This window comes from Engystomops pustulosus, chromosome 9 (assembly GCF_040894005.1).
Source record: "Engystomops pustulosus chromosome 9, aEngPut4.maternal, whole genome shotgun sequence".
NCBI classification, from domain to species: domain Eukaryota; kingdom Metazoa; phylum Chordata; class Amphibia; order Anura; family Leptodactylidae; genus Engystomops; species Engystomops pustulosus.
Genome location: NC_092419.1, coordinates 69,865,578 through 69,881,246, shown reverse-complemented (window position 1 = coordinate 69,881,246; position 15,669 = coordinate 69,865,578). Strand labels below are relative to the sequence as shown.

At 45.5% G+C, this 15,669-nt stretch overlaps 62 pseudogenes; all 62 read right to left on the bottom strand.

The window, feature by feature from the left end:
* Window positions 1-54: 54 nt before the first annotated feature.
* Window positions 55-173, bottom strand: LOC140081498 (5S ribosomal RNA; annotated as a pseudogene).
* A 70-nt stretch (window positions 174-243) lies between these two features.
* Window positions 244-362, bottom strand: LOC140078186 (5S ribosomal RNA; annotated as a pseudogene).
* Window positions 363-432: 70 nt separating this feature from the next.
* On the bottom strand, window positions 433-551 carry LOC140078185 (5S ribosomal RNA; annotated as a pseudogene).
* Window positions 552-621: 70 nt separating this feature from the next.
* Window positions 622-740, bottom strand: LOC140097556 (5S ribosomal RNA; annotated as a pseudogene).
* Window positions 741-810: 70 nt separating this feature from the next.
* On the bottom strand, window positions 811-929 carry LOC140091290 (5S ribosomal RNA; annotated as a pseudogene).
* A 70-nt stretch (window positions 930-999) lies between these two features.
* Window positions 1,000-1,118, bottom strand: LOC140078184 (5S ribosomal RNA; annotated as a pseudogene).
* Window positions 1,119-1,188: 70 nt separating this feature from the next.
* Window positions 1,189-1,307, bottom strand: LOC140081496 (5S ribosomal RNA; annotated as a pseudogene).
* A 70-nt stretch (window positions 1,308-1,377) lies between these two features.
* On the bottom strand, window positions 1,378-1,496 carry LOC140078183 (5S ribosomal RNA; annotated as a pseudogene).
* Window positions 1,497-1,566: 70 nt separating this feature from the next.
* Window positions 1,567-1,685, bottom strand: LOC140078182 (5S ribosomal RNA; annotated as a pseudogene).
* A 70-nt stretch (window positions 1,686-1,755) lies between these two features.
* On the bottom strand, window positions 1,756-1,874 carry LOC140097555 (5S ribosomal RNA; annotated as a pseudogene).
* Window positions 1,875-1,944: 70 nt separating this feature from the next.
* On the bottom strand, window positions 1,945-2,063 carry LOC140089666 (5S ribosomal RNA; annotated as a pseudogene).
* Window positions 2,064-2,133: 70 nt separating this feature from the next.
* LOC140081495 (5S ribosomal RNA) lies at window positions 2,134-2,252 on the bottom strand (annotated as a pseudogene).
* Window positions 2,253-2,322: 70 nt separating this feature from the next.
* LOC140078181 (5S ribosomal RNA) lies at window positions 2,323-2,441 on the bottom strand (annotated as a pseudogene).
* A 70-nt stretch (window positions 2,442-2,511) lies between these two features.
* LOC140078180 (5S ribosomal RNA) lies at window positions 2,512-2,630 on the bottom strand (annotated as a pseudogene).
* A 70-nt stretch (window positions 2,631-2,700) lies between these two features.
* On the bottom strand, window positions 2,701-2,819 carry LOC140097554 (5S ribosomal RNA; annotated as a pseudogene).
* A 70-nt stretch (window positions 2,820-2,889) lies between these two features.
* On the bottom strand, window positions 2,890-3,008 carry LOC140089665 (5S ribosomal RNA; annotated as a pseudogene).
* A 70-nt stretch (window positions 3,009-3,078) lies between these two features.
* On the bottom strand, window positions 3,079-3,197 carry LOC140091629 (5S ribosomal RNA; annotated as a pseudogene).
* A 70-nt stretch (window positions 3,198-3,267) lies between these two features.
* On the bottom strand, window positions 3,268-3,386 carry LOC140078179 (5S ribosomal RNA; annotated as a pseudogene).
* Window positions 3,387-3,456: 70 nt separating this feature from the next.
* On the bottom strand, window positions 3,457-3,575 carry LOC140086996 (5S ribosomal RNA; annotated as a pseudogene).
* A 70-nt stretch (window positions 3,576-3,645) lies between these two features.
* On the bottom strand, window positions 3,646-3,764 carry LOC140081494 (5S ribosomal RNA; annotated as a pseudogene).
* Window positions 3,765-3,834: 70 nt separating this feature from the next.
* LOC140078178 (5S ribosomal RNA) lies at window positions 3,835-3,953 on the bottom strand (annotated as a pseudogene).
* Window positions 3,954-4,023: 70 nt separating this feature from the next.
* On the bottom strand, window positions 4,024-4,142 carry LOC140078177 (5S ribosomal RNA; annotated as a pseudogene).
* Window positions 4,143-4,212: 70 nt separating this feature from the next.
* Window positions 4,213-4,331, bottom strand: LOC140097553 (5S ribosomal RNA; annotated as a pseudogene).
* A 70-nt stretch (window positions 4,332-4,401) lies between these two features.
* LOC140089664 (5S ribosomal RNA) lies at window positions 4,402-4,520 on the bottom strand (annotated as a pseudogene).
* Window positions 4,521-4,590: 70 nt separating this feature from the next.
* LOC140091628 (5S ribosomal RNA) lies at window positions 4,591-4,709 on the bottom strand (annotated as a pseudogene).
* Window positions 4,710-4,779: 70 nt separating this feature from the next.
* Window positions 4,780-4,898, bottom strand: LOC140084849 (5S ribosomal RNA; annotated as a pseudogene).
* A 70-nt stretch (window positions 4,899-4,968) lies between these two features.
* On the bottom strand, window positions 4,969-5,087 carry LOC140085180 (5S ribosomal RNA; annotated as a pseudogene).
* Window positions 5,088-5,157: 70 nt separating this feature from the next.
* LOC140091193 (5S ribosomal RNA) lies at window positions 5,158-5,276 on the bottom strand (annotated as a pseudogene).
* Window positions 5,277-5,535: 259 nt separating this feature from the next.
* LOC140081493 (5S ribosomal RNA) lies at window positions 5,536-5,654 on the bottom strand (annotated as a pseudogene).
* Window positions 5,655-5,724: 70 nt separating this feature from the next.
* Window positions 5,725-5,843, bottom strand: LOC140081492 (5S ribosomal RNA; annotated as a pseudogene).
* Window positions 5,844-5,913: 70 nt separating this feature from the next.
* Window positions 5,914-6,032, bottom strand: LOC140078175 (5S ribosomal RNA; annotated as a pseudogene).
* A 70-nt stretch (window positions 6,033-6,102) lies between these two features.
* Window positions 6,103-6,221, bottom strand: LOC140091192 (5S ribosomal RNA; annotated as a pseudogene).
* A 259-nt stretch (window positions 6,222-6,480) lies between these two features.
* LOC140081491 (5S ribosomal RNA) lies at window positions 6,481-6,599 on the bottom strand (annotated as a pseudogene).
* A 258-nt stretch (window positions 6,600-6,857) lies between these two features.
* On the bottom strand, window positions 6,858-6,976 carry LOC140078174 (5S ribosomal RNA; annotated as a pseudogene).
* A 70-nt stretch (window positions 6,977-7,046) lies between these two features.
* Window positions 7,047-7,165, bottom strand: LOC140078173 (5S ribosomal RNA; annotated as a pseudogene).
* Window positions 7,166-7,235: 70 nt separating this feature from the next.
* LOC140088315 (5S ribosomal RNA) lies at window positions 7,236-7,354 on the bottom strand (annotated as a pseudogene).
* A 70-nt stretch (window positions 7,355-7,424) lies between these two features.
* On the bottom strand, window positions 7,425-7,543 carry LOC140081490 (5S ribosomal RNA; annotated as a pseudogene).
* A 70-nt stretch (window positions 7,544-7,613) lies between these two features.
* Window positions 7,614-7,732, bottom strand: LOC140090833 (5S ribosomal RNA; annotated as a pseudogene).
* Window positions 7,733-7,802: 70 nt separating this feature from the next.
* LOC140078172 (5S ribosomal RNA) lies at window positions 7,803-7,921 on the bottom strand (annotated as a pseudogene).
* A 70-nt stretch (window positions 7,922-7,991) lies between these two features.
* On the bottom strand, window positions 7,992-8,110 carry LOC140078171 (5S ribosomal RNA; annotated as a pseudogene).
* A 70-nt stretch (window positions 8,111-8,180) lies between these two features.
* On the bottom strand, window positions 8,181-8,299 carry LOC140097552 (5S ribosomal RNA; annotated as a pseudogene).
* Window positions 8,300-8,369: 70 nt separating this feature from the next.
* Window positions 8,370-8,488, bottom strand: LOC140093825 (5S ribosomal RNA; annotated as a pseudogene).
* Window positions 8,489-8,558: 70 nt separating this feature from the next.
* LOC140078169 (5S ribosomal RNA) lies at window positions 8,559-8,677 on the bottom strand (annotated as a pseudogene).
* A 70-nt stretch (window positions 8,678-8,747) lies between these two features.
* On the bottom strand, window positions 8,748-8,866 carry LOC140097551 (5S ribosomal RNA; annotated as a pseudogene).
* Window positions 8,867-8,936: 70 nt separating this feature from the next.
* On the bottom strand, window positions 8,937-9,055 carry LOC140093824 (5S ribosomal RNA; annotated as a pseudogene).
* Window positions 9,056-9,125: 70 nt separating this feature from the next.
* Window positions 9,126-9,244, bottom strand: LOC140078168 (5S ribosomal RNA; annotated as a pseudogene).
* Window positions 9,245-9,314: 70 nt separating this feature from the next.
* On the bottom strand, window positions 9,315-9,433 carry LOC140102093 (5S ribosomal RNA; annotated as a pseudogene).
* A 70-nt stretch (window positions 9,434-9,503) lies between these two features.
* On the bottom strand, window positions 9,504-9,622 carry LOC140089063 (5S ribosomal RNA; annotated as a pseudogene).
* A 70-nt stretch (window positions 9,623-9,692) lies between these two features.
* Window positions 9,693-9,811, bottom strand: LOC140081489 (5S ribosomal RNA; annotated as a pseudogene).
* A 70-nt stretch (window positions 9,812-9,881) lies between these two features.
* LOC140078167 (5S ribosomal RNA) lies at window positions 9,882-10,000 on the bottom strand (annotated as a pseudogene).
* Window positions 10,001-10,070: 70 nt separating this feature from the next.
* LOC140078166 (5S ribosomal RNA) lies at window positions 10,071-10,189 on the bottom strand (annotated as a pseudogene).
* Window positions 10,190-10,259: 70 nt separating this feature from the next.
* On the bottom strand, window positions 10,260-10,378 carry LOC140089764 (5S ribosomal RNA; annotated as a pseudogene).
* Window positions 10,379-10,448: 70 nt separating this feature from the next.
* LOC140095307 (5S ribosomal RNA) lies at window positions 10,449-10,567 on the bottom strand (annotated as a pseudogene).
* A 70-nt stretch (window positions 10,568-10,637) lies between these two features.
* LOC140081488 (5S ribosomal RNA) lies at window positions 10,638-10,756 on the bottom strand (annotated as a pseudogene).
* A 70-nt stretch (window positions 10,757-10,826) lies between these two features.
* LOC140081487 (5S ribosomal RNA) lies at window positions 10,827-10,945 on the bottom strand (annotated as a pseudogene).
* A 70-nt stretch (window positions 10,946-11,015) lies between these two features.
* LOC140078165 (5S ribosomal RNA) lies at window positions 11,016-11,134 on the bottom strand (annotated as a pseudogene).
* A 70-nt stretch (window positions 11,135-11,204) lies between these two features.
* On the bottom strand, window positions 11,205-11,323 carry LOC140078668 (5S ribosomal RNA; annotated as a pseudogene).
* A 70-nt stretch (window positions 11,324-11,393) lies between these two features.
* On the bottom strand, window positions 11,394-11,512 carry LOC140097547 (5S ribosomal RNA; annotated as a pseudogene).
* A 70-nt stretch (window positions 11,513-11,582) lies between these two features.
* LOC140093822 (5S ribosomal RNA) lies at window positions 11,583-11,701 on the bottom strand (annotated as a pseudogene).
* Window positions 11,702-11,771: 70 nt separating this feature from the next.
* Window positions 11,772-11,890, bottom strand: LOC140091627 (5S ribosomal RNA; annotated as a pseudogene).
* Window positions 11,891-12,528: 638 nt separating this feature from the next.
* On the bottom strand, window positions 12,529-12,646 carry LOC140098524 (5S ribosomal RNA; annotated as a pseudogene).
* Window positions 12,647-14,795: 2,149 nt separating this feature from the next.
* LOC140098522 (5S ribosomal RNA) lies at window positions 14,796-14,913 on the bottom strand (annotated as a pseudogene).
* Window positions 14,914-15,669: the final 756 nt, after the last annotated feature.

The window sequence follows — 15,669 nt, the reverse complement described above, 5'->3', positions numbered from 1 at the left end:
GAACCTTCTTTTACTATCTCATAGAAAAACTAACACAATTTTCAGGTTCAAAAAGGTCAACAGAACTTGGGATTCCCAGCCAGTCTCCCATGCTGGTACTTGCCAAGCCTTAAGCTGCATTGCTGCTGCGATCTGACGAGAGCAGGCACATTCAGCTTAGAATGGCCGTTGACAGCAGCTGCCTAATTTCTACTTTCTTTTACTATCTCATAGAGAAACTAACACAATTTTCAGGTTCAAAAAGGTCAACGGAACTTGGGATTCCCAGCCAGTCTCCCATGCTGGTACTTGCCAAGCCTTAAGCTGCATTGCTGCTGCGATCTGACGAGAGCAGGCACATTCAGCTTAGAATGGCCGTTGACAGCAGCTGTTCAATTTGAACCTTCTTTTACTATCTCATAGAGAAACTAACACAATTTTCAGGTTCAAAAAGGTCAACGGAACTTGGGATTCCCAGCCAGTCTCCCATGCTGGTACTTGCCAAGCCTTAAGCTGCATTGCTGCTGCGATCTGACGAGAGCAGGCACATTCAGCTTAGAATGGCCGTTGACAGCAGCTGTTCAATTTGAACCTTCTTTTACCATCTTTGACAGAGAAACTAACAATTTTCAGGTTCAAAAAGGTTAACAGAACTTGGGATTCCCAGCCAGTCTCCCATGCTGGTACTTGCCAAGCCTTAAGCTTCATTGTTGCTGCGATCTGACGAGAGCAGGCACATTCAGCTTAGAATGGCCGTTGACAGCAGCTGTTCAATTTGAACCTTCTTTTACCATCTTTGACAGAGAAACTAACAATTTTCAGGTTCAAAAAGGTTAACAGAACTTGGGATTCCCAGCCAGTCTCCCACGCTGGTACTTGCCAAGCCTTAAGCTGCATTGCTGCTGCGATCTGACGAGAGCAGGCACATTCAGCTTAGAATGGCCGTTGACAGCAGCTGTTCAATTTGAACCTTCTTTTACTATCTCATAGAGAAACTAACACAATTTTCAGGTTCAAAAAGGTCAACGGAACTTGGGATTCCCAGCCAGTCTCCCATGCTGGTACTTGCCAAGCCTTAAGCTGCATTGCTGCTGCGATCTGACGAGAGCAGGCACATTCAGCTTAGAATGGCCGTTGACAGCAGCTGTTCAATTTGAACCTTCTTTTACTATCTCATAGAAAAACTAACACAATTTTCAGGTTCAAAAAGGTCAACAGAACTTGGGATTCCCAGCCAGTCTCCCATGCTGGTACTTGCCAAGCCTTAAGCTGCATTGCTGCTGCGATCTGACGAGAGCAGGCACATTCAGCTTAGAATGGCCGTTGACAGCAGCTGCCTAATTTCTACTTTCTTTTACTATCTCATAGAGAAACTAACACAATTTTCAGGTTCAAAAAGGTCAACGGAACTTGGGATTCCCAGCCAGTCTCCCATGCTGGTACTTGCCAAGCCTTAAGCTGCATTGCTGCTGCGATCTGACGAGAGCAGGCACATTCAGCTTAGAATGGCCGTTGACAGCAGCTGTTCAATTTGAACCTTCTTTTACTATCTCATAGAGAAACTAACACAATTTTCAGGTTCAAAAAGGTCAACGGAACTTGGGATTCCCAGCCAGTCTCCCATGCTGGTACTTGCCAAGCCTTAAGCTGCATTGCTGCTGCGATCTGACGAGAGCAGGCACATTCAGCTTAGAATGGCCGTTGACAGCAGCTGTTCAATTTGAACCTTCTTTTACCATCTTTGACAGAGAAACTAACAATTTTCAGGTTCAAAAAGGTTAACAGAACTTGGGATTCCCAGCCAGTCTCCCATGCTGGTACTTGCCAAGCCTTAAGCTTCATTGTTGCTGCGATCTGACGAGAGCAGGCACATTCAGCTTAGAATGGCCGTTGACAGCAGCTGTTCAATTTGAACCTTCTTTTACTATCTCATAGAGAAACTAACACAATTTTCAGGTTCAAAAAGGTCAACAGAACTTGGGATTCCCAGCCAGTCTCCCATGCTGGTACTTGCCAAGCCTTAAGCTGCATTGCTGCTGCAATCTGACGAGAGCAGGCACATTCAGCTTAGAATGGCCGTTGACAGCAGCTGTTCAATTTGAACCTTCTTTTACTATCTCATAGAAAAACGAACACAATTTTCAGGTTCAAAAAGGTCAACAGAACTTGGGATTCCCAGCCAGTCTCCCATGCTGGTACTTGCCAAGCCTTAAGCTGCATTGCTGCTGCGATCTGACGAGAGCAGGCACATTCAGCTTAGAATGGCCGTTGACAGCAGCTGCCTAATTTCTACTTTCTTTTACTATCTCATAGAGAAACTAACACAATTTTCAGGTTCAAAAAGGTCAACGGAACTTGGGATTCCCAGCCAGTCTCCCATGCTGGTACTTGCCAAGCCTTAAGCTGCATTGCTGCTGCGATCTGACGAGAGCAGGCACATTCAGCTTAGAATGGCCGTTGACAGCAGCTGTTCAATTTGAACCTTCTTTTACTATCTCATAGAGAAACTAACACAATTTTCAGGTTCAAAAAGGTCAACGGAACTTGGGATTCCCAGCCAGTCTCCCATGCTGGTACTTGCCAAGCCTTAAGCTGCATTGCTGCTGCGATCTGACGAGAGCAGGCACATTCAGCTTAGAATGGCCGTTGACAGCAGCTGTTCAATTTGAACCTTCTTTTACCATCTTTGACAGAGAAACTAACAATTTTCAGGTTCAAAAAGGTTAACAGAACTTGGGATTCCCAGCCAGTCTCCCATGCTGGTACTTGCCAAGCCTTAAGCTTCATTGTTGCTGCGATCTGACGAGAGCAGGCACATTCAGCTTAGAATGGCCGTTGACAGCAGCTGTTCAATTTGAACCTTCTTTTACTATCTCATAGAGAAACTAACACAATTTTCAGGTTCAAAAAGGTCAACAGAACTTGGGATTCCCAGCCAGTCTCCCATGCTGGTACTTGCCAAGCCTTAAGCTGCATTGCTGCTGCAATCTGACGAGAGCAGGCACATTCAGCTTAGAATGGCCGTTGACAGCAGCTGTTCAATTTGAACCTTCTTTTACTATCTCATAGAAAAACTAACACAATTTTCAGGTTCAAAAAGGTCAACAGAACTTGGGATTCCCAGCCAGTCTCCCATGCTGGTACTTGCCAAGCCTTAAGCTGCATTGCTGCTGCTATCTGACGAGAGCAGGCACATTCAGCTTAGAATGGCCGTTGACAGCAGCTGTTCAATTTGAACCTTCTTTTACTATCTCATAGAGAAACTAACACAATTTTCAGGTTCAAAAAGGTCAACGGAACTTGGGATTCCCAGCCAGTCTCCCATGCTGGTACTTGCCAAGCCTTAAGCTGCATTGCTGCTGCGATCTGACGAGAGCAGGCACATTCAGCTTAGAATGGCCGTTGACAGCATCTGTTCAGTTTGAACCTCCTTTTACTATCTCATAGAGAAACTAACACAATTTTCAGGTTCAAACAGGTCAACGGAACTTGGGATTCCCAGCCAGTCTCCCATGCTGGTACTTGCCAAGCCTTAAGCTGCATTGCTGCTGCAATCTGACGAGAGCAGGCACATTCAGCTTAGAATGGCCGTTGACAGCAGCTGTTCAATTTGAACCTTCTTTTACTATCTCATAGAAAAACTAACACAATTTTCAGGTTCAAAAAGGTCAACAGAACTTGGGATTCCCAGCCAGTCTCCCATGCTGGTACTTGCCAAGCCTTAAGCTGCATTGCTGCTGCGATCTGACGAGAGCAGGCACATTCAGCTTAGAATGGCCGTTGACAGCAGCTGCCTAATTTCTACTTTCTTTTACTATCTCATAGAGAAACTAACACAATTTTCAGGTTCAAAAAGGTCAACGGAACTTGGGATTCCCAGCCAGTCTCCCATGCTGGTACTTGCCAAGCCTTAAGCTGCATTGCTGCTGCGATCTGACGAGAGCAGGCACATTCAGCTTAGAATGGCCGTTGACAGCAGCTGTTCAATTTGAACCTTCTTTTACTATCTCATAGAGAAACTAACACAATTTTCAGGTTCAAAAAGGTCAACGGAACTTGGGATTCCCAGCCAGTCTCCCATGCTGGTACTTGCCAAGCCTTAAGCTGCATTGCTGCTGCGATCTGACGAGAGCAGGCACATTCAGCTTAGAATGGCCGTTGACAGCAGCTGTTCAATTTGAACCTTCTTTTACCATCTTTGACAGAGAAACTAACAATTTTCAGGTTCAAAAAGGTTAACAGAACTTGGGATTCCCAGCCAGTCTCCCATGCTGGTACTTGCCAAGCCTTAAGCTTCATTGTTGCTGCGATCTGACGAGAGCAGGCACATTCAGCTTAGAATGGCCGTTGACAGCAGCTGTTCAATTTGAACCTTCTTTTACTATCTCATAGAGAAACTAACACAATTTTCAGGTTCAAAAAGGTCAACAGAACTTGGGATTCCCAGCCAGTCTCCCATGCTGGTACTTGCCAAGCCTTAAGCTGCATTGCTGCTGCAATCTGACGAGAGCAGGCACATTCAGCTTAGAATGGCCGTTGACAGCAGCTGTTCAATTTGAACCTTCTTTTACTATCTCATAGAAAAACGAACACAATTTTCAGGTTCAAAAAGGTCAACAGAACTTGGGATTCCCAGCCAGTCTCCCATGCTGGTACTTGCCAAGCCTTAAGCTGCATTGCTGCTGCTATCTGACGAGAGCAGGCACATTCAGCTTAGAATGGCCGTTGACAGCAGCTGTTCAATTTGAACCTTCTTTTACTATCTCATAGAGAAACTAACACAATTTTCAGGTTCAAAAAGGTCAACGGAACTTGGGATTCCCAGCCAGCCTCCCATGCTGGTACTTGCCAAGCCTTAAGCTGCATTGCTGCTGCGATCTGACGAGAGCAGGCACATTCAGCTTAGAATGGCCGTTGACAGCATCTGTTCAGTTTGAACCTCCTTTTACTATCTCATAGAGAAACTAACACAATTTTCAGGTTCAAACAGGTCAACGGAACTTGGGATTCCCAGCCAGTCTCCCATGCTGGTACTTGCCAAGCCTTAAGCTGCATTGCTGCTGCGATCTGACGAAAGCAGGCACATTCAGCTTAGAATGGCCGTTGACAGCAGCTGTTCAATTTGAACCTTCTTTTACCATCTTTGACAGAGAAACTAACAATTTTCAGGTTCAAAAAGGTCAACAGAACTTGGGATTCCCAGCCAGTCTCCCATGCTGGTACTTGCCAAGCCTTAAGCTGCATTGATGCTGCGATCTGACGAGAGCAGGCACATTCAGCTTAGAATAGCCGTTGACAGCAGCTGTTCAGTTTGAACCTTCTTTTACTATCTCATAGAGAAACTAACACAATTTTCAGGTTCAAAAAGGTCAACGGAACTTGGAATTCCCAGCCAGTCTCCCATGCTGGTACTTGCCAAGCCTTAAGCCGCATCGCTGCTGTGATCCGACAAGAGCACGCACATTCAGCTTAGAATGGCCGTTGACAGCAGCTGTTCAATTTGAACCTTCTTATACTATCTCATAGAGAAGCTAAAACAATTTTCAGGTTCAAAAAGGTCAACAGAACTTGGGATTCCCAGCCAGTCTCCCATGCTGGTACTTGCCAAGCCTTAAGCTGCATTGCTGCTGCGATCTGACGAGAGCAGGCACATTCAGCTTAGAATGGCCGTTGACAGCAGCTGTTCAATTTGAACCTTCTTTTACTATCTCATAGAGAAACTAACACAATTTTCAGGTTCAAAAAGGTCAACAGAACTTGGGATTCCCAGCCAGTCTCCCATGCTGGTACTTGCCAAGCCTTAAGCTGCATTGCTGCTGCGATCTGACGAGAGCAGGCACATTCAGCTTAGAATGGCCGTTGACAGCAGCTGTTCAATTTGAACCTTTTTTTACTATCTCATAGAGAAACTAACACAATTTTCAGGTTCAAAAAGGTCAACGGAACTTGGGATTCCCAGCCAGTCTCCCATGCTGGTACTTGCCAAGCCTTAAGCTGCATTGCTGCTGCGATCTGACGAGAGCAGGCACATTCAGCTTAGAATGGCCGTTGACAGCAGCTGTTCAATTTGAACCTTCTTTTACCATCTTTGACAGAGAAACTAACAATTTTCAGGTTCAAAAAGGTCAACAGAACTTGGGATTCCCAGCCAGTCTCCCATGCTGGTACTTGCCAAGCCTTAAGCTGCATTGATGCTGCGATCTGACGAGAGCAGGCACATTCAGCTTAGAATAGCCGTTGACAGCAGCTGTTCAGTTTGAACCTTCTTTTACTATCTCATAGAGAAACTAACACAATTTTCAGGTTCAAAAAGGTCAACGGAACTTGGAATTCGCAGCCAGTCTCCCATGCTGGTACTTGCCAAGCCTTAAGCCGCATCGCTGCTTTGATCCGACAAGAGCACGCACATTCAGCTTAGAATGGCCGTTGACAGCAGCTGTTCAATTTGAACCTTCTTATACTATCTCATAGAGAAGCTAAAACAATTTTCAGGTTCAAAAAGGTCAACAGAACTTGGGATTCCCAGCCAGTCTCCCATGCTGGTACTTGCCAAGCCTTAAGCTGCATTGCTGCTGCGATCTGACGAGAGCAGGCACATTCAGCTTAGAATGGCCGTTGACAGCAGCTGTTCAATTTGAACCTTCTTTTACTATCTCATAGAGAAACTAACACAATTTTCAGGTTCAAAAAGGTCAACAGAACTTGGGATTCCCAGCCAGTCTCCCATGCTGGTACTTGCCAAGCCTTAAGCTGCATTGCTGCTGCGATCTGACGAGAGCAGGCACATTCAGCTTAGAATGCTGTTGACAGCAGCTGTTCAATTTGAACCTTCTTTTACTAGCTCATAGAGAAACTAACACAATTTTCAGGTTCAAAAAGGTCAACGGAACTTGGGATTCCCAGCCAGTCTCCCATGCTGGTACTTGCCAAGCCTTAAGCTGCATTGCTGCTGCGATCTGACGAGAGCAGGCACATTCAGCTTAGAATGGCCGTTGACAGCAGCTGTTCAATTTGAACCTTTTTTTACTATCTCATAGAGAAACTAACACAATTTTCAGGTTCAAAAAGGTCAACGGAACTTGGGATTCCCAGCCAGTCTCCCATGCTGGTACTTGCCAAGCCTTAAGCTGCATTGCTGCTGCGATCTGACGAGAGCAGGCACATTCAGCTTAGAATGGCCGTTGACAGCAGCTGTTCAATTTGAACCTTCTTTTACCATCTTTGACAGAGAAACTAACAATTTTCAGGTTCAAAAAGGTCAACGGAACTTGGGATTCGCAGCCAGTCTCCCATGCTGGTACTTGCCAAGCCTTAAGCTGCATTGCTGCTGCGATCTGACGAGAGCAGGCACATTCAGCTTAGAATGGCCGTTGACAGCAGCTGTTCAATTTGAACCTTCTTTTACTATCTCATAGAGAAACTAACACAATTTTCAGGTTCAAAAAGGTCAACAGAACTTGGGATTCCCAGCCAGTCTCCCATGCTGGTACTTGCCAAGCCTTAAGCTGCATTGCTGCTGCGATCTGACGAGAGCAGGCACATTCAGCTTAGAATGGCCGTTGACAGCAGCTGTTCAATTTGAACCTTCTTTTACTATCTCATAGAAAAACTAACACAATTTTCAGGTTCAAAAAGGTAAACAGAACTTGGCATTCCCAGCCAGTCTCCCATGCTGGTACTTGCCAAGCCTTAAGCTGCATTGCTGCTGCGATCTGACGAGAGCAGGCACATTCAGCTTAGAATGGCCGTTGACAGCAGCTGCCTAATTTCTACTTTCTTTTACTATCTCATAGAGAAACTAACACAATTTTCAGGTTCAAAAAGGTCAACGGAACTTGGGATTCCCAGCCAGTCTCCCATGCTGGTACTTGCCAAGCCTTAAGCTGCATTGCTGCTGCGATCTGACGAGAGCAGGCACATTCAGCTTAGAATGGCCGTTGACAGCAGCTGTTCAATTTGAACCTTCTTTTACTATCTCATAGAGAAACTAACACAATTTTCAGGTTCAAAAAGGTCAACGGAACTTGGGATTCCCAGCCAGTCTCCCATGCTGGTACTTGCCAAGCCTTAAGCTGCATTGCTGCTGCGATCTGACGAGAGCAGGCACATTCAGCTTAGAATGGCCGTTGACAGCAGCTGTTCAATTTGAACCTTCTTTTACCATCTTTGACAGAGAAACTAACAATTTTCAGGTTCAAAAAGGTTAACAGAACTTGGGATTCCCAGCCAGTCTCCCATGCTGGTACTTGCCAAGCCTTAAGCTTCATTGTTGCTGCGATCTGACGAGAGCAGGCACATTCAGCTTAGAATGGCCGTTGACAGCAGCTGTTCAATTTGAACCTTCTTTTACTATCTCATAGAGAAACTAACACAATTTTCAGGTTCAAAAAGGTCAACAGAACTTGAGATTCCCAGCCAGTCTCCCATGCTGGTACTTGCCAAGCCTTAAGCTGCATTGCTGCTGCAATCTGACGAGAGCAGGCACATTCAGCTTAGAATGGCCGTTGACAGCAGCTGTTCAATTTGAACCTTCTTTTACTATCTCATAGAAAAACTAACACAATTTTCAGGTTCAAAAAGGTCAACGGAACTTGGGATTCCCAGCCAGTCTCCCATGCTGGTACTTGCCAAGCCTTAAGCTGCATTGCTGCTGCGATCTGACGAGAGCAGGCACATTCAGCTTAGAATGGCCGTTGACAGCAGCTGTTCAATTTGAACCTTCTTTTACCATCTTTGACAGAGAAACTAACAATTTTCAGGTTCAAAAAGGTTAACAGAACTTGGGATTCCCAGCCAGTCTCCCATGCTGGTACTTGCCAAGCCTTAAGCTTCATTGTTGCTGCGATCTGACGAGAGCAGGCACATTCAGCTTAGAATGGCCGTTGACAGCAGCTGTTCAATTTGAACCTTCTTTTACTATCTCATAGAGAAACTAACACAATTTTCAGGTTCAAAAAGGTCAACAGAACTTGAGATTCCCAGCCAGTCTCCCATGCTGGTACTTGCCAAGCCTTAAGCTGCATTGCTGCTGCAATCTGACGAGAGCAGGCACATTCAGCTTAGAATGGCCGTTGACAGCAGCTGTTCAATTTGAACCTTCTTTTACTATCTCATAGAAAAACTAACACAATTTTCAGGTTCAAAAAGGTCAACGGAACTTGGGATTCCCAGCCAGTCTCCCATGCTGGTACTTGCCAAGCCTTAAGCTGCATTGCTGCTGCGATCTGACGAGAGCAGGCACATTCAGCTTAGAATGGCCGTTGACAGCAGCTGTTCAATTTGAACCTTTTTTTACTATCTCATAGAGAAACTAACACAATTTTCAGGTTCAAAAAGGTCAACGGAACTTGGGATTCCCAGCCAGTCTCCCATGCTGGTACTTGCCAAGCCTTAAGCTGCATTGCTGCTGCGATCTGACGAGAGCAGGCACATTCAGCTTAGAATGACCGTTGACAGCAGCTGTTCAATTTGAACCTTCTTTTACTATCTCATAGAGAAACTAACACAATTTTCAGGTTCAAAAAGGTCAACGGAACTTGGGATTCCCAGCCAGTCTCCCATGCTGGTACTTGCCAAGCCTTAAGCTGCATTGCTGCTGCGATCTGACAAGAGCAGGCACATTCAGCTTAGAATGGCCGTTGACAGCAGCTGTTCAATTTGAACCTTCTTTTACTATCTCATAGAGAAACTAACACAATTTTCAGGTTCAAAAAGGTCAACAGAACTTGGGATTCCCAGCCAGTCTCCCATGCTGGTACTTGCCAAGCCTTAAGCTGCATTGCTGCTGCGATCTGACGAGAGCAGGCACATTCAGCTTAGAATGGCCGTTGACAGCAGCTGTTCAGTTTGAACCTCCTTTTACTATCTCATAGAGAAACTAACACAATTTTCAGGTTCAAAAAGGTCAACGGAACTTGGGATTCCCAGCCAGTCTCCCATGCTGGTACTTGCCAAGCCTTAAGCTGCATTGCTGCTGCGATCTGACGAGAGCAGGCACATTCAGCTTAGAATGGCCGTTGACAGCAGCTGTTCAATTTGAACCTTCTTTTACCATCTTTGACAGAGAAACTAACAATTTTCAGGTTCAAAAAGGTCAACGGAACTTGGGATTCCCAGCCAGTCTCCCATGCTGGTACTTGCCAAGCCTTAAGCTGCATTGCTGCTGCGATCTGACGAGAGCAGGCACATTCAGCTTAGAATGGCCGTTGACAGCAGCTGTTCAATTTGAACCTTCTTTTACTATCTCATAGAGAAACTAACACAATTTTCAGGTTCAAAAAGGTCAACGGAACTTGGGATTCCCAGCTAGTCTCCCATGCTGGTACTTGCCAAGCCTTAAGCTGCATTGCTGCTGCGATCTGACGAGAGCAGGCACATTCAGCTTAGAATGACCGTTGACAGCAGCTGTTCAATTTGAACCTTCTTTTACTATCTCATAGAGAAACTAACACAATTTTCAGGTTCAAAAAGGTCAACGGAACTTGGGATTCCCAGCCAGTCTCCCATGCTGGTACTTGCCAAGCCTTAAGCTGCATTGCTGCTGCGATCTGACAAGAGCAGGCACATTCAGCTTAGAATGGCCGTTGATAGCAGCTGTTCAATTTGAACCTTCTTTTACTATCTCATAGAGAAACTAACACAATTTTCAGGTTCAAAAAGGTCAACAGAACTTGGGATTCCCAGCCAGTCTCCCATGCTGGTACTTGCCAAGCCTTAAGCTGCATTGCTGCTGCGATCTGACGAGAGCAGGCACATTCAGCTTAGAATGGCCGTTGACAGCAGCTGTTCAATTTGAACCTTCTTTTACTATCTCATAGAAAAACTAACACAATTTTCAGGTTCAAAAAGGTCAACAGAACTTGGGATTCCCAGCCAGTCTCCCATGCTGGTACTTGCCAAGCCTTAAGCTGCATTGCTGCTGCGATCTGACGAGAGCAGGCACATTCAGCTTAGAATGGCCGTTGACAGCAGCTGCCTAATTTCTACTTTCTTTTACTATCTCATAGAGAAACTAACACAATTTTCAGGTTCAAAAAGGTCAACGGAACTTGGGATTCCCAGCCAGTCTCCCATGCTGGTACTTGCCAAGCCTTAAGCTGCATTGCTGCTGCGATCTGACGAGAGCAGGCACATTCAGCTTAGAATGGCCGTTGACAGCAGCTGTTCAATTTGAACCTTCTTTTACTATCTCATAGAGAAACTAACACAATTTTCAGGTTCAAAAAGGTCAACGGAACTTGGGATTCCCAGCCAGTCTCCCACGCTGGTACTTGCCAAGCCTTAAGCTGCATTGCTGCTGCGATCTGACGAGAGCAGGCACATTCAGCTTAGAATGGCCGTTGACAGCAGCTGTTCAATTTGAACCTTCTTTTACCATCTTTGACAGAGAAACTAACAATTTTCAGGTTCAAAAAGGTTAACAGAACTTGGGATTCCCAGCCAGTCTCCCATGCTGGTACTTGCCAAGCCTTAAGCTTCATTGTTGCTGCGATCTGACGAGAGCAGGCACATTCAGCTTAGAATGGCCGTTGACAGCAGCTGTTCAATTTGAACCTTCTTTTACTATCTCATAGAGAAACTAACACAATTTTCAGGTTCAAAAAGGTCAACAGAACTTGAGATTCCCAGCCAGTCTCCCATGCTGGTACTTGCCAAGCCTTAAGCTGCATTGCTGCTGCAATCTGACGAGAGCAGGCACATTCAGCTTAGAATGGCCGTTGACAGCAGCTGTTCAATTTGAACCTTCTTTTACTATCTCATAGAAAAACTAACACAATTTTCAGGTTCAAAAAGGTCAACAGAACTTGGGATTCCCAGCCAGTCTCCCATGCTGGTACTTGCCAAGCCTTAAGCTGCATTGCTGCTGCTATCTGACGAGAGCAGGCACATTCAGCTTAGAATGGCCGTTGACAGCAGCTGTTCAATTTGAACCTTCTTTTACTATCTCATAGAGAAACTAACACAATTTTCAGGTTCAAAAAGGTCAACGGAACTTGGGATTCCCAGCCAGTCTCCCATGCTGGTACTTGCCAAGCCTTAAGCTGCATTGCTGCTGCGATCTGACGAGAGCAGGCACATTCAGCTTAGAATGGCCGTTGACAGCAGCTGTTCAGTTTGAACCTCCTTTTACTATCTCATAGAGAAACTAACACAATTTTCAGGTTCAAAAAGGTCAACGGAACTTGGGATTCCCAGCCAGTCTCCCATGCTGGTACTTGCCAAGCCTTAAGCTGCATTGCTGCTGCGATCTGACGAGAGCAGGCACATTCAGCTTAGAATGGCCGTTGACAGCAGCTGTTCAATTTGAACCTTCTTTTACCATCTTTGACAGAGAAACTAACAATTTTAAGGTTCAAAAAGGTCAACGGAACTTGGGATTCCCAGCCAGTCTCCCATGCTGGTACTTGCCAAGCCTTAAGCTGCATTGCTGCTGCGATCTGACGAGAGCAGGCACATTCAGCTTAGAATGGCCGTTGACAGCAGCTGTTCAATTTGAACCTTCTTTTACTATCTCATAGAGAAACTAACACAATTTTCAGGTTCAAAAAGGTCAACGGAACTTGGGATTCCCAGCTAGTCTCCCATGCTGGTACTTGCCAAGCCTTAAGCTGCATTGCTGCTGCGATCTGACGAGAGCAGGCACATTCAGCTTAGAATGACCGTTGACAGCAGCTGTTCAATTTGAACCTTCTTTTACTATCTCATAGAGAAACTAACACAATTTTCAGGTTCAAAAAGGTCAACGGAACTTGGGATTCCCAGCCAGTCTCCCATGCTGGTACTTGCCAAGCCTTAAGCTGCATTGCTGCTGCGATCTGACAAGAGCAGGCACATTCAGCTTAGAATGGCCGTTGACAGCAGCTGTTCAATTTGAACCTTCTTTTACTATCTCATAGAGAAACTAACACAATTTTCAGGTTCAAAAAGGTCAACAGAACTTGGGATTCCCAGCCAGTCTCCCATGCTGGTACTTGCCAAGCCTTAAGCTGCATTGCTGCTGCGATCTGACGAGAGCAGGCACATTCAGCTTAGAATGGCCGTTGACAGCAGCTGTTCAATTTGAACCTTCTTTTACTATCTCATAGAAAAACTAACACAATTTTCAGGTTCAAAAGGTCAACAGAACTTGGGATTCCCAGCCAGTCTCCCATGCTGGTACTTGCCAAGCCTTAAGCTGCATTGCTGCTGCGATCTGACGAGAGCAGGCACATTCAGCTTAGAATGGCCGTTGACAGCAGCTGCCTAATTTCTACTTTCTTTTACTATCTCATAGAGAAACTAACACAATTTTCAGGTTCAAAAAGGTCAACGGAACTTGGGATTCCCAGCCAGTCTCCCATGCTGGTACTTGCCAAGCCTTAAGCTGCATTGCTGCTGCGATCTGACGAGAGCAGGCACATTCAGCTTAGAATGGCCGTTGACAGCAGCTGTTCAATTTGAACCTTCTTTTACTATCTCATAGAGAAACTAACACAATTTTCAGGTTCAAAAAGGTCAACGGAACTTGGGATTCCCAGCCAGTCTCCCACGCTGGTACTTGCCAAGCCTTAAGCTGCATTGCTGCTGCGATCTGACGAGAGCAGGCACATTCAGCTTAGAATGGCCGTTGACAGCAGCTGTTCAATTTGAACCTTCTTTTACCATCTTTGACAGAGAAACTAACAATTTTCAGGTTCAAAAAGGTTAACAGAACTTGGGATTCCCAGCCAGTCTCCCATGCTGGTACTTGCCAAGCCTTAAGCTTCATTGTTGCTGCGATCTGACGAGAGCAGGCACATTCAGCTTAGAATGGCCGTTGACAGCAGCTGTTCAATTTGAACCTTCTTTTACTATCTCATAGAGAAACTAACACAATTTTCAGGTTCAAAAAGGTCAACAGAACTTGAGATTCCCAGCCAGTCTCCCATGCTGGTACTTGCCAAGCCTTAAGCTGCATTGCTGCTGCAATCTGACGAGAGCAGGCACATTCAGCTTAGAATGGCCGTTGACAGCAGCTGTTCAATTTGAACCTTCTTTTACTATCTCATAGAAAAACTAACACAATTTTCAGGTTCAAAAAGGTCAACAGAACTTGGGATTCCCAGCCAGTCTCCCATGCTGGTACTTGCCAAGCCTTAAGCTGCATTGCTGCTGCTATCTGACGAGAGCAGGCACATTCAGCTTAGAATGGCCGTTGACAGCAGCTGTTCAATTTGAACCTTCTTTTACTATCTCATAGAGAAACTAACACAATTTTCAGGTTCAAAAAGGTCAACGGAACTTGGGATTCCCAGCCAGTCTCCCATGCTGGTACTTGCCAAGCCTTAAGCTGCATTGCTGCTGCGATCTGACGAGAGCAGGCACATTCAGCTTAGAATGGCCGTTGACAGCAGCTGTTCAGTTTGAACCTCCTTTTACTATCTCATAGAGAAACTAACACAATTTTCAGGTTCAAAAAGGTCAACGGAACTTGGGATTCCCAGCCAGTCTCCCATGCTGGTACTTGCCAAGCCTTAAGCTGCATTGCTGCTGCGATCTGACGAGAGCAGGCACATTCAGCTTAGAATGGCCGTTGACAGCAGCTGTTCAATTTGAACCTTCTTTTACCATCTTTGACAGAGAAACTAACAATTTTAAGGTTCAAAAAGGTCAACGGAACTTGGGATTCCCAGCCAGTCTCCCATGCTGGTACTTGCCAAGCCTTAAGCTGCATTGCTGCTGCGATCTGACGAGAGCAGGCACATTCAGCTTAGAATGGCCGTTGACAGCAGCTGTTCAATTTGAACCTTCTTTTACTATCTCATAGAGAAACTAACACAATTTTCAGGTTCAAAAAGGTCAACGGAACTTGGGATTCCCAGCTAGTCTCCCATGCTGGTACTTGCCAAGCCTTAAGCTGCATTGCTGCTGCGATCTGACGAGAGCAGGCACATTCAGCTTAGAATGACCGTTGACAGCAGCTGTTCAATTTGAACCTTCTTTTACTATCTCATAGAGAAACTAACACAATTTTCAGGTTCAAAAAGGTCAACGGAACTTGGGATTCCCAGCCAGTCTCCCATGCTGGTACTTGCCAAGCCTTAAGCTGCATTGCTGCTGCGATCTGACAAGAGCAGGCACATTCAGCTTAGAATGGCCGTTGACAGCAGCTGCTCAATTTGAACCTTCTTTTACTATCTCATAGAGAAACTAACACAATTTTCAGGTTCAAAAAGGTCAACAGAACTTGGGATTCCCAGCCAGTCTCCCATGCTGGTACTTGCCAAGCCTTAAGCTGCATTGCTGCTGCGATCTGACGAGAGCAGGCACATTCAGCTTAGAATGGCCGTTGACAGCAGCTGTTCAATTTGAACCTTCTTTTACTATCTCATAGAAAAACTAACACAATTTTCAGGTTCAAAAAGGTCAACAGAACTTGGGATTCCCAGCCAGTCTCCTATGCTGGTACTTGCCAAGCCTTAAGCTGCATTGCTGCTGCGATCTGACGAGAGCAGGCACATTCAGCTTAGAATGGCCGTTGACAGCAGCTGCCTAATTTCTACTTTCTTTTACTATCTCATAGAGAAACTAACACAATTTTCAGGTTCAAAAAGGTCAACGGAACTTGGGATTCCCAGCCAGTCTCCCATGCTGGTACTTGCCAAGCCTTAAGCTGCATTGCTGCTGCGATCTGACGAGAGCAGGCACATTCAGCTTAGAATGGCCGTTGAC